At 45.4% G+C, this 14218-nt stretch overlaps 1 protein-coding gene across 5 annotated transcripts in view; it reads left to right on the forward strand.

Annotated features, from left to right (window-relative positions):
• The window catches only part of PPEF1 (protein phosphatase with EF-hand domain 1), a 138606-nt gene that overhangs the window by 37470 nt on the left and 86918 nt on the right, over nucleotides 1-14218 (forward strand). Inside the window, exon 1 of one of the 5 annotated variants that reach the window (XM_075594288.1) lies at nucleotides 9166-9188. The exons of the other annotated variants lie outside the window; for them this stretch is intronic. The gene's annotated coding sequence lies outside the window, so the exon portion shown is untranslated. Of the gene's footprint in view, nucleotides 1-9165; nucleotides 9189-14218 lie in introns of those variants that run through there. 5 annotated transcript variants of the gene reach the window in all.

Genomic DNA, 14218 nt, shown 5'->3' on the forward strand with positions numbered 1-14218 from the left:
CACACACACACACTGGAGCTCTAGACACACAACACAGCACCTCCTCTACACTCACTACACAGCACCTCTACACACACAGCAGCAGCTCTACACACATACAGCAGCTCTACACACACACAAACTCTGCTGCTACACACACATGCTACATCCATAAACACTGCTACTGACACACACACACACACACACACTGGAGCTCTTTAGCTCTTACTAAACTTTGCAGACTGCCTCCCAGCTCTAAACACAACACAGCACCTCTACACCCCCCCCCCCCTCACACACACACAACACTGCACCTCTATACACAACACACTTCCTTGCAGTCTCTCTCTCCCCCCAATTCAACTGAATCTGCTCAGAAAATCTCAGTCAGCTCGGGAGGGGGAGTAGTCAAACTGTGGCTGATACTTTTTGACCAATCCCCTGCCATGTCTCAGAGCTTTTACTTAATTCAAACCAATCCCCTGCCCTGTCTCAGCTGTTCTGAAAGCTGATTGGCTGGAAATAAACAGATTGCAAACTGCATTTTGCAAACTGCTGAAATTCAGGGCATTACTGTGGATAATGCCCTGAATTTTAACCAATCAGAGAGCAGGGTTTTCAATAATGCCCTGAATTTTACTGCTTTAGCCTATAATATTCCATAAAACAACTTCCAGCGCCAGAAGACACTTTATGGTCTATGCACCTGAAGATCTGCCAACTTTGACATGTCTTTCCCTGTGTTTGACCTTTCTTGTTATCTGCTCTTCCTCATTTAACCCCCCAAAACGTATCCAGTCATAGCTCCTCATGTGAAAATCCACCCGGACTCACTCTTTTCATGAACCCCCCCCGTGTGCGTTCCACACTCGCCCGAGAGACTTTGCGAAGATCTCGCATACATGGTTTAATCGCCCCACTTTGGTCTCTCTATTGTTCGTTGCACTCTTAGGGGGATGTTTAAAAAGGTGAAAATGAGGCAAAATCCTTAAAATCCCGGTAAAGTCCTAGTTATTTTGTGTACGCTGATCTGCATTTTTCATGCCTAATCGAAGGTGTGCGTATTGTGTCACATAATGGTCCTAGCAGCATTAAGCTATTTAGTTAAGAAAAAGGAGTGTGTTTAGGGGAATGCCTACAGGCTTGCCCTGCCGCAGCAATAAAAACCACACGTAGTAAATTGTTTAAGTAAATGACCTTTAGTCATTTTGCTGTATGGATAGACACACTGCGTTCAGTCTCCCTCCAACAGAGGTAAAAGAGAAGTTTCGCAGTTTAGTGTTAGGACCTGCAAATTGGGTTATGCATTGATGTGGCTTGCAGGCTTATAACGCTTTGGCCAAAGGGTTTAACTAAATGACCTTTTATTCATGAGAATATTATTGTTGAAGTATTTAACTATATACTATTTACTATGTATTTTGTCACATTGGATGTAGCATTGGGCTTTTCTGTCTTTTGTTTTATAGTAAATGGTTACATACTTTTTAAAAAGTTCACACCTATTATTTGCTCATTCGTTTGTATTTCTCATTTTTCTCTCAGTCATTTGATTAGCCCCATTCTTCTTATATACCTCAATTTTAAAGCAGTGACTAATAATTTTAGGAGCAGCTTCAGACGAACGGTCTTTGTTCAATGTAAATAAATACGGTATTTTATAGAATTATTTTTGACAATAAATAAATAAAAATGGCCGCACATATATGTATAAAAAATTGCGTGTTCAAAATATCTGTTTTGGCATACATTTTAAACCAGGATTAGGCTTGAAACATAATCCCTGTTGTACCTATAAATTACTTAATAAATGGTCAGAAATTAAAGTGAATTATTTCTGATTTCATTCATCAATTCGAACAGCATTTTGGATTCATTAAACAGGGCAACACAGCAGAGTGACATGTATGTTTCCTATCTTTGAATATACAAACATGGGTGTATATACATGGGAACCTTCCACTGTGCCTAAAAAGGAAAGTGTTTGACCAGTATAGTATATCCTGCTTGTGCTCACGTATGGATGTGAAACTTGAACCGTAAATGTAAAGACAATTCAAAAGCTTAGGAAAACTCAAAGAAGTGTGGAGACCTGTTTGCTGGCTATTACCCAAAGAGACAGGACACATAATACATGGATTTGAAACCAAACAAAAGTCTGTGACATCATCACAAGGGTGAAGAAATCAAAATGGCAGTGGGCCGCACATATTGCAAGATGTCAATGGTATTAAATATAACTTTCTTTCACCAGATTATCGGGTGTGTCTCCCTTTTTCCTCAGAAATATATATGTACTGTATATGCAAGCGTGAGCCAACACATGAGCAGTCAGTGGCTCCTAGCCATTATTGAATGATGAAATGGGGAATCGGCATCCCCTGTAGAATCTTGATATAATTAAGATCTTTGGCAGGGAACTTGTTTGGTTGGAAGACAGTTATTAAGGAAAGGCGGGGAGTATCCACAGCAATGCTGCAATTACCATCTGTGTTTGTAAGAGTTCATTGTACCTCAGAATGGCACAGATTGTTATATGTACACTACTCCTATGTTCGTGATTTACAGTCAGAATTAAATTTAAAGTTAGTACATCAATAAACAAAATATCACTAATAAAACTTTTGTGTTTAAGGCACTGTAAGAGATGTGTGCAGAGGTATGCAAAAGGAGACTGTTTTAGGGTGAAATTAATATAAGGCTTTATTGCCTGTTCCTTTAAACACTGTAAACACAAAACATAAAAGAAAAACCTGCTCCACTTTGGAGAATAACTAGACAGTACTGTATATGCCCTATCAAACTATCTGTGGCTGGCTGGTTAAGCCAGTTCCCAGTCCCCCTCCCCCTCCAAAAAAAAATTATATAACAAAAACATTTCTCAGACGAGAAAGCAAGAAACAGCACTCAAATGTAAACAAAATAAACCTGTATTAGTGAAATACAAAGCACACTTAAATCCAACGTTTCGGTCCAGAAAGGACCTTCCTCAGGGTAGTGCTGGAGAACAATGGTACCCAGAAATCATTTATACCCAAAGTTCACCAAGTGCAATCAATTTGAGGGAGATAATTGATCAATCAAAGAGACCCACGTCAGCTGGAAAAATCACAGGTGCGTGGCGGACATCTTGAGTAGCTGAGGTAAGTCAACATGTTGTATAACATCATCTGCATGTGAGCATGCACGTGGGAGGAGGGCGTCCGTCTCTGGTAGGAGTATAGTGACGCCCTCCGTTGCCTGGTAGCGCAAGCTCTGCGTCTAATCCCCAAGGCAACCGGATACTGAAAGTACCGCACATGCGCGTACCCAAGCGCAGTCAATCTGGTCCCGCCGGGTAAGCACCATCCACGTGAGTGCCCGCAGCAGCATAGAGTCTCCCTGTGGAGCATACAAGTGAGGAAATACCGGTGAATGAGATGTATGGGAATTAAAAACACCCCCGGCCTTCTACCCGTCAGCCTGCACCCACAACTCGTGGCCATGCACATTTTCTCAGGGCCTTCACGTTGCCAGTACTGTGCCAAGCTCTGTTAAAGGCAAGAAGAGTGACATCGGTCAAGCTGGGGCCAGTTTCCTTTCTCCTTGTGAGGACCGAAGGACTCACATTGATCACTCTATGACCAGCACAGAGTCTCGTGCCCCTAATATTCATCATCTACAGACCGGCACCACAGCACTTTGGCCAGTAACACATGCTGACCCGTTACTAACGACGTCTGCTAAGAGACCCCGGCCAACCCACCCTCCTCCCAAATCCCAGGCTCGCCCTCCGCTTGGCCACCGACCTCATCCCTGACCAATCACGAATCAGCCCTGCCAAGTTACGCTCCCTTCTGATCGGACTGAGCGGCCGTCATCATCGATTGCGCTTGTGTAGTCGTCAATGGCTGCGCTTCCTCTCAGCGGTGGGCAGTTAGTGATGGTGGTTGGCCGGGTCTTCGCGGTGGTGCGCGCGATGCAGAGCTGGTGAGGATGCAGCGTGCTCAACCCACCCCCCCTCCGGTTACCGGAGCAGCCCCCTCCCTCTCTCCTCCCCCCGGCAGAGCTGTGGGGACACAGCGCCAGTATCGCGGGCGTTTGTGTGTTTGGTCGCGCAACAAACGCAATTGCACACACACTCCTAGCATGGCCGCGACCTTCGACACCATAAGGGCTCGTCCAGGCCAAGAGCGAGCGCGCATGCACACTCGCTCTCACAGGAAATAAACACATTACGACAATGTGTTTGACCAGCGTGCACGACCATGAGCGCTCCGCTGCTTGGTGAAACAAATACTTTTGAATTTGTCGCACTTGCCCTGGTCAAGTGCGCGGTTCAGCTAATGAGGGCAAACCATTCACGTGACGTCACAGGCACGCCCCCCTGCGCGTGCAACTACGCAGGACACAAATTGCCCCTGCTCTCATATATATAATTTATTGGCCAGTAGTGAGTGCCATGTTCTGAGGGGATTATTAATATTATAGGCTAAATGTAGGCTATTTTCATAAATAATAGACAATTTTGTATAGTTATATAGATTCTTTTTTAATTAAAATAAAATTGCAAATACATTGAAGGACCTCCATATACACTCACACTGCAGCTATCTATATCTATAGATAGACACACTAGTGATGGACCGGCTCCTAAAAAAAACACCGGGTACTCGGGGAAAAAAGAAAATTACCAGGCCTGGTACCCGGGTACCCAGCCAGGTAGTTTAGGGGGACAGCAGCCATGGCGGGGGAAGAGAAGGACAGCATCCTGCAGAGAAGGTCAGCAGCCGGCGGTGGAGGGAGAGAAGGACGGCATCCTGCAGCCGGCGGAGGAGGGAGAGATGGACGGCATCCTGCAGCGGTCAGCAGGCGGCGGAGGGAGAGAAGGACGGCATCCTGCAGTGAAGGTAAGCAGCCGGCAGCAGAGGACAGCAGCTGGTGGCGGAGGGAGAAGAGGACCATGTGAGCGGAGCAGTAGTGGCACAGAAGGGCGGCAGGGAGGATTTGCGCTGTAGCAGCAGACACCAGAAGTCAGAGAAGACTTTCGGGTCAGACCTCTGGCGGGCGCGCGTGCACACACACACACACACAGGCTATATATATATATATATATATATATATATATATATATATATATAAAAGGAAAAAACAAAAAACAACAGGCGCACTCGTAGTGTATTATGTTGAAAATTTAAAAAAATGTATATGGGACTGGTAAAAGTAAATTGCACACTCACAAACATTCCAGCAACGTAACCGTCTTAAGGACGAAACGCGTAGGGTGTGTTTTGGATTATCTGTGTACTACAATTGAATTTGATTTATGCGCATATATAAGCATACTGGTACTTGAATTGCATCTAAAGCATAGTGTATGCATTAAATACAACTGATGCAGTGTTTCCCAACGGAGAGGATCCAGAGCCTATCCAGGAGCTCCCGCTGACGTCACGATTCTCGCGAGATTCCGGTGAATGGTGAGGCTGGAGCAAGGAAGTACTTGGAACATGGAGGACATCCACGCAGTTACCGATACTTGCAGCGTATGGTGGAGCCCCCAGACGGGTACGTTGCTGAAATCCTGCTACTGTTGGCGATTGAGTTTTACTCATACATGCTCATGTTCCTGTTATGTTTGTGAGTGCGCAATTTACTTTTACCAGTCCCATATCAATTTTTCAACATAATACACTATGAGTGCGCCTGTTGTTTTTTCCTTAGATATCTTTGAGGGATTTGGTGGTCCCCCTTTTCAGGCTGCAGAGACTCTGAAGGACAGTGTTTTTGGTATTGGACTTTCACTTGAATTGTATATTTTACATATAATTACATATAATGATTTTATTGTTTTTTAATTTTATTTTAAGTTTCAATTCATTGCATGGTTATTTCCCTATAACTATATTGGTTGCAGTACATATATTCACAGCAATACAATATCTGTATCAGTGGGGGCCTGAGCCTCCGCTTACTGGGAACCTGGGGTGAGTCTTCCGGATAGATCTGGTTTGCAGCGCCTCCACCTGTGTAGAGTTCTAGGAATGTAGAAGGTTGCCTACACAGGACCCACATACACAATAAGTACATACACTGAGATGTATATAACCAGTTTACTGTATACGCAGAATAACCGTAACCATAACCGTAACACTTTACAACAGTTTCAGCAATAACCACTGTGTACTTTATAATACTACTTCCCCTAGTTAACCCCTTTGTCCCGTGGTCAGCGCTGCCACTATGTGAGAATATATATATATAGGTGATTTGTTGGTGAACTTAAGAAGGTACCTGCCGAGTGCTCCTGCACTCGGGCCTGCAAGCAACTTCGAAAAGGATCCGCCGCTTGGTGATCCGGTCTGCGATCCGGCCCTTCCTTGCATGAGGGTCCACCAGGGGCGATCCCACCCTGGAGATAGTCTTTGTCTCTTTGGGCGTAGGCTTGAGCCCAAGCCTCTTCTCGGGGAGGGCAGCGTCCGCTGTGTCTCTAACTAACACAGGTACTAAAGTGGCAGGATCCCTAACCTAGGGCCTGTCCCTGTAGCACCACAAGCTGTGAGGGGCTCAGGACCTAACTGGGGCCTAGGGGGTTGCTTGCCTAATGCAGTGGGTCACAGACCCCTGCACTCACCTCCTTTCCCTAGCTCTTCCTGGTCCTGACTAACGTGCTCCTCCAGCGCGCGAAATGTATCTAATCTCCTCTGCAGGGAGATGCTACAGCCCTATTGGCTCCCTGGCGTCACGTGGGGTCCCCTAATGCTCATGGGACCTGTAGTCCCTGCTTAGAGCCCTCCTCTCATTGGCCCGCGTTCGCGCGCTTGTTCTGCGCATGCGCGAACTTCCCGGCCGGCCACCGTACCGAAATCTCCACTGCGCATGTGTTCACAATCCAAAATGGCGACGCCCTGCTCCGAGAGCAGCCGGGAACCTCCGGAGCTCCGAAGCGCTCCCTGCATGTCCCCCACCCTCCAGAAGTGCCGGTGGGTCTGTCGAGTGACCCCCGACAGCGGAGGTAACGAGTGGGGGGTCGCGGGGCACAGGAGACCTGGCTACATCTATATATATATATAGATATATATATATATATATATATATCTATATATATATATATACACACATATACGTGTGTAAGTGAAAATACACTAATCTAGATTTAAAAAAAGCCAGATGGGGGGTGATAGGGGGTGTGTGAGAGAGAGGGTGTGTGAGAGAAGGGGGGTGAGAGAGAGGAGGGTGACAGGGTGAGAGGGGGAGGTGAAAGAGAGGAGTGTGACAGTGACAGGGCGACTGAGTGACGGTGAGAGGGTGACAGTGACGGTGAGAGGGTGACAGTGGGAGAGGGTGGGTGACAGTGGGAGAGGGTGGGTGACAGTGGGAGAGGGTGAGTGACAGAAAGTGGGTGAGAGGGTGGGTGAGAGAGTGGGTGACAGAGAGAGGGAGAAGGTGGGTGACTTGGTGGGTAACTGGGTGGGTGACTGACTGACTGGGTGACTGGGGGGGGTGACTGACTAAGGGGGGTTGACTGATTGGGGGCGGGTGACAGATTGGGGGGACGGGTGACTGACTGGGGGGGTGTGACTGACTGGGTACTTCTGGTGTCCTGCACACACACACACTTTCTTTCTTACTCACTCACTCACTCACTCACTCACTCATTCACACATACACACACTCATACATACTCTCTCTCCCATACACACACTCATACATACTCTCTCTCCCATACACTCTTTCTCTCATACACACACTCACACACACTGGAGTACGAGGCAGCTTTGGATGGCGATCCGAGCAGGTGGCTCCCCGTCTCATCCTGCACCCACCGCCCGCCCGAGGAGCCAACCAGCCACGCACCGCACCACCGCCACTGCCCCGCTCCCCCCCCTCCCCCGCGCCCATCTCCCAGCCCTCGCGGGCAACCAGGGGGAAGGGTGCGCCGTGATTCAAAGGAGCGCAAAGGACCCCCCCTGCTGCTTGTCCTCCTGCTCCCCCTCACCCCCCCGGCTGCTTCTCCTCCTGCTGCGGAGCAGTACATCGCCCAGTCGCATCAATTTTCGCCGATCAATCACTGGAGAACAGATTGATCGGCAGCTTTGCTATTCACTGGGTAAATTAGGATTGCATTGATGCAGATATTGAAGTTGAAAAAAACCTCTTTAAAAAAAAAACGCCAGCTTGAATTGCTGCTTTAAATTCCGGGCATTATTGAAATCCTTGCTCTCTGATTGGTTAAAATTCCTGACATTATTCACTCAGTAATGGGCCAGAATTTTTGGCACATTGCCAAGTTTTTCAGCCAATCAGCTTTGAGTTGTCATACACTATGGGGCCTATGCAGTAAGTTGCGAGATGTGTCTGTCGCCAGCGCAATTAGATCTCCTTTTTTTGCCGGGTATTTGCCGCTAAATGCTGTAAATGGCGATTGTGAGTAAATTGGTGAGTTCCACATGTTGCGCGTACACGGAGCAGCGCTTCGCGTTCATGCAGCAAGTGGCGGATGACGTAATGTATCGGTATGCCCTCCACTGCAATATGGGGTTAAGAATAATAGAATTATTTTTAATCACACATCAAAAGTTTGACCTAAAATAATTTACCTGTAGTTGTGATCAATAGCCACTTATGCGCAGAAAGTTACCTTAAAGTAGATTGGAGTTTCCATGCAAAGTACCCAATCAGTACAAACACTTTAGTTGATCCCTGTGCAGAACCACTAAACAACACATGTAAGAAGTTAATGACATGTGATACAAGTCAAGCTGCACTGGCAACAGCAACACTAGAATGACACAACAATTTCACTAGCAGCTGAAATGTTCGGCTCTCGGCTTGTTGTTGGTGCCTTCTTGGATTGGCGCAGCTTTTTGGCGCTTTTCTCGCTAAGAGTTTCTGCCGCGCACCGTCGAGATCTTACTCGGCATCTACTGCATTCAGAGTAGTGCTTAATATGGCGAAATAGCCATTCTCGCCACCGGCACGGCGCTTTATTTCCGGCAACAATAGCATATGCCGTGTTTCAGTAATCTCGCACACATTCTGCCATCAACTGCATAACATATGGCAATCTCGCAAAAAAAATGGCTAATCCAGCCTTCTCGCCACTTACTGCATAGGCCCCAAAGAGTGAGATCAGCACTCAGACAGGGGAGGTAATTGGACAGGAGGCACCGACTCCTCCCCCACCCTGTCAGCAGAAAGCTCTGCACACAAGAACACTGAGGAGAAAGGTGTGTGTCTGTGTGTCTGTGTGTCTGTGTGTCTGTGTGTCTGTGTGTCTGTGTGTCTGTGTGTCTGTGTGTCTGTGTGTCTGTGTGTCTGTGTGTCTGTGTGTCTGTGTGTCTGTGTGTCTGTGTGTGTCTGTGTGTGTCTGTGTGTGTCTGTGTGTGTCTCTCTCTCTGCAGTGCATATTTTGTGGGTGTAGAGAGGGGGGAGGTTGCAGTGTGTGTGTCTTCAGTGTGTTTTGTGGCTGGAGGAGGGCTTTGTTGGTGTGTGTGTGCCTGAAGTGTGTGGGTTTACATGGGGGCTGCAATATGTGTGTGTGTTTTGTGGGTGTATAGGGGGGCAACAGTCTGTTTTGTTGGTGTGTGTCTACAGTGTGTGTTTTGTGGGTGTAGGGGGGGCTGCAGTGTGTGTTTTGTGGGTGTGTGTGTCTGCAGTTTGTGGGTTTACAGGGGTGCTGCAGTGGATGTAGAGGGGGGTGGGCCCTTTCTGTTTGTGTCCAGTGTGTGTTTTGTGAGTGTAGAGGTGGAGGAGGGCTGCAGTGTGTGTGTGTGTGTGTGTGTGTGTGTGTGTGTGTGTGTGTGTGTGTGTGTGTGTGTGTGTGTGTTCCAGAGTGTATGCGTTTTGTGTATAGAAAGGGGGATTCAGTATGTGTATATAGGGGGGCTGTGTGTATGTATAATTTCATTTTAATAAACACGTGCAGTAAAAGTGTAGATGATCATGCTGATAAAATTGTAAAAAAATAAAAAATAAGCCTACATTTAGCCTATAATAGTAATAATCCCCTCAGATAATAGTAATAATCCCCTCAGAACAGGGCATTACTGGCCAATAATGCCCTGGCTGGGTTAAAGTCCCTCGGCTTCGCCTCAGGCCATCAACTCTTCCAGCCCGGACATTATTGGCCAGTAATGCCCTGTTCTTCAGGGATTATTACTTTAATTAGTAATATCTAAATTCTCATTGAAACCATCTGGATTTAAAGTACCCATATTAAATATCCATTTGCATTCCTGTTTATACAGCTCATTAGAGCTGTGATGGTCATAGATTTAGGATCTTTGTTAAGATTTTATAAAGAAATGTTTGGACGCTCCATGAGTGAATAGTTCATTTATAATGTTCCTTCGGTGCTCCATGAAGCAAACTTTTAAGGGTCTGGTGACTCGTCCTATATGTTGGCGACTGCTTGGATACGTTAACATGTAGATACTAAAAGAGGTAACACAGTTAATATAACCTTTAATAGGATATAAACTACCATTTTGTTTGTACAGCTGAACCTGCGGTGCTCGTGGCCCACAGAATAAGACTGCGCTATAACCGGGATTACGAGAAAAAAAAAATGTATAATTTAAAAAATAAAATAAAATGGCCACCGTGATCATGGGTTCCACGAGGCTAAAGCCCCTATGCACGCGCCTGCATGCCCGCCTTGCGCGTGCACAGTGCGTGCACAGTGCTTCACCGCAATCGGCGGTCTGTAGGTTCCTTATTTTGGCGTGGGGGGCGTAGCCAAAACGGGTTGTGGGTGCAGCCATGTTGGGGGGCGGGGTCAAGACACAAGCACAAAGCAGCTCACAGCACTGCAGCAGCCCCACAGAACTGAAAGCACACAATCAACAGGTAGGGAAAGTGCGTGTGTGCGCGTGGAGTGTGTGTTATTAAAGTTTGCCAAAAAAAACGTTCCAATAACTGAGACCTATTGCATAATTTTGCTTTTTGGTAAGATTCCAATAGTACTTGTCTGTTGTAGCCTTTTTGTACAAAATTGGCCCGTTAAAACCTCACATTTTGGGGCCTATGCTAGCAGCTTTATAACCCACTTATCGAGGCTTTTTAGCTATTATCGACCAAAAATAGCTACAGCGATTCAGAAAGCCTCGATAAGTGGGCGGCGAAAGCATTAATTGCTATTTTTGGCTCTCGTCCAAAACACATCGCCATCTGTGTCGCGATAAGCCCCTTATCGCCAGTTTTGACATTCGGAAAATTCTAGTAGCTTCGATTTGGTGATCAAGGCTCTAAAATGGCGATTTCCTCCCAAATTCCTCTCGCCAGAAAAAGTTGGCGTGAAGCTGGGGGGCGCGCGAGAGAGGGACTTAGAAAAAAAATGCATATTTCCTGCATCGGATTGATGCGGGGGGTCTCCGGAGCTGATACACATTAATATCAGCTCCGGAGACCCCAGGCATGAATCCGATGCAATAAAATTGCATTTACTGGCAACTTCATTACTTTAGCGGCTAACCGCTAAGGCAATGAAGGGATTAACTACCGGTGCCATGTGCGAAGGTGGTATTTGGCCCTTGGGGGGTGTTTAGGCCTTGCAGGGAGTTATGGGAGGAGTTAACCCCTTCATTACCTTAGAGGTTAACACCACTAAGGTAATAACGGGGTTAACCCCTCCCGCTACCCACCTGGAAGATATAAATACCCTTTGCAAGGGCCAAATGCCAACTTCACCCATCCTCGCTACTCACAATAAACATTGAAAACACAACAACCCATCTACCCACCTCCTCTACCCCCAACAACCCCACCTCCCAGCACGTACAGTATAGTAATGGGCAAAATTACTATTATCCACATATGCCCATTCAAAATCAAACATTAGCATAAATAAAGTAAATAAAACTTATACTTACCCTGCCATCATGAAGGGCATCCTTATCACCATACTCCAGGTCCATGTCCTCCATTGGCATCAAGAGTAGCGGTTTTCTTTCTTGAATTCTTTTGTTGGTTAGGTGTTTATTTAATTTGTTCTAGTATTTTGGTATAACATAATTTTTATTCTTTTGCGGTTTTGGTGTTAGAATAATTTTGGTGCTTGTGTATTTCTTTAATTGTTGTGTATTTTTCGGCTGGATGATTTTTTTAATAGGGTGGCCATTGACTGCTATAGTGGCTTATCATGCACATATTATATGGGTATGATGTACCACTGTGCCAATCAATGGATAGAGGGTATAGTGGCCCATGGGTGGTTAGGCCTCCCAGGTGGGTAGCGGGGGAGGGTGGGTAAACCCCTTAATTACTATAGTGGTTATTAACCGCTACGGGGATTAAGGGGTTAGGGGCCATTAGATTGTATTTTTTTCTTGTACTCTTGCTGCCAACGGAGGACTTGGACCTAGAGTATGATGATGAGGACGACCTTCATCATGGCAGGGGTATGTAGAAGTTTTATTTACTTTATTTATGCTGGCTGGCTAATGTTTGATTTAGAATGGGCAAATGAGCTATTATCCATATCTGGATAATATGTGTTTTTGGATAGTATGTGTTGTGGGGGTTGTTGGGGGTAGAGGAGGGGGGTGTAGGGTTGTTGTGTTTATTTTTCTTTATTGGGGGAAGAGGGGCTGGATGAATGGGTAGTAGCCTAGTGTCTGTGGGCTGCAGCTGCTGGAGAAAGCGGGTCTTGATCGGCATTCCTCCATCTACTTTGCTGGCCCTGACTGCTCCGGTTCCTGGAGGGATACTGCACCGACACACTTTATTCGAGCAAATACCCAGTATGTACCTGGCAGATACCTGGAATGCGCCGCTCCTCACCTCTGACAAGCCCTGTTGCGTTTGCCTTCCCAGCCTGGGTTCATGCCTGGCTGACGGGCGGCTGATCTGTTAAATGATAATGATTAGGATTTAATAGGCTGCAATGCTTCGCGTGTCTACCAGATGGCATAAATTCATGAATTGTAATGCAGTATATATATATATACTGTGCAGTATTGCAGCCAGCGGGAATAAAATGCTTCAATCCCTGCCTGGAAAATACCTCAATGCACTCGGGCAGAAAACAGTCATAAACCTCAATACACCCGGGTATACCCGAATTCGTGGGACTAGCCGAGCTCGAATAAAGTGTGTCGCCAGTGTAGAAAGGTGTGAACCACTACAACATCTGCAGCCATAACCCAGCTCTTGAGAGAGAACGTGGTAGTCACCGTGGATCCTGTGCAGCAGTCAGAGAAGCATACTGTCCTTTATTGGTTTTTATACTGTACCTACACGCTTACTTGATTTTCTATTCTGTACGTGCATATTTACCTTTTTAAATAAACACTATTTGTTATATACTACACTATGAGGGTTTTGCGCTTTCTTCTTTTTTTATCCAGTTTCTAATGTGTATCAAATCTTGTGAATAAAACATATTGAAAATAGGAATTTTGTTGTTCTCTCTATTCAAGAAAAATCTTTGCAGAGTTAACTTACGAATGCATTTGTTTAAGACTACAAAAAGTTCTAATCAATGTTGTCCACAATTGGGTGTGAAGGATAAACCTTTTTTTGAAACGGTTCTCTTGTTCTAAAGTGAGAGACAGATGAAATATTCCTGGATTGGAAGATGTCATGGAAGTTATATGTATCTTGTTGTTGCCATTCTTAGATCCTGCTCTGTTGCCTCTTCTAGATGTTCTATTCTTTTTAAGCGGAATGTATTGTAAAATGGTTCTCTTTTGCTTCTTTTCCTTGGGAGATAATTGTGAGTGTGTGCATCTATTTTGAATTCTGAACTTTCCCAAAAAGATTTATCTTCAATAGAGAAAGTGAAAAAAGATTTGATACACATTAGAAACCTGACCTATCTTTTGGAAGCATCAGATGATTTAGCGGAACAAATTATGAAGATGCTTTCATGAAGTGCTTGGGGTCAAGTTGATGGCTTTAGTGAAGAACCAACACATTGATATTAGGTTTGTTTACACTACATTATGTATTTCTTTATTTGGTTCTTAATCACAATTTTTGTATTTGTTTTTTAATGTTCTTCACGTATTATTGACCCAGTTTTGGAGTGGGTATTTTATAACTCCCTACACCTTGCCCGTCTCTAATCAGTTATATGTGCAAGGATTCATATCAATTAAATTATTATAGACATCATGCACCAGAAACGCGAAAAGCCAAGACTGCTGCTGACACTAACATTATTAAGTGGGATACTTAGCAGTTAATTCAATGCAGTACGATTCGAACGTAGCCAGAAGTTCAATGAGGACTTTAGCTAAAAACATCCCGATGGACA

This window comes from Ascaphus truei, chromosome 3 (assembly GCF_040206685.1).
Source record: "Ascaphus truei isolate aAscTru1 chromosome 3, aAscTru1.hap1, whole genome shotgun sequence".
NCBI classification, from domain to species: domain Eukaryota; kingdom Metazoa; phylum Chordata; class Amphibia; order Anura; family Ascaphidae; genus Ascaphus; species Ascaphus truei.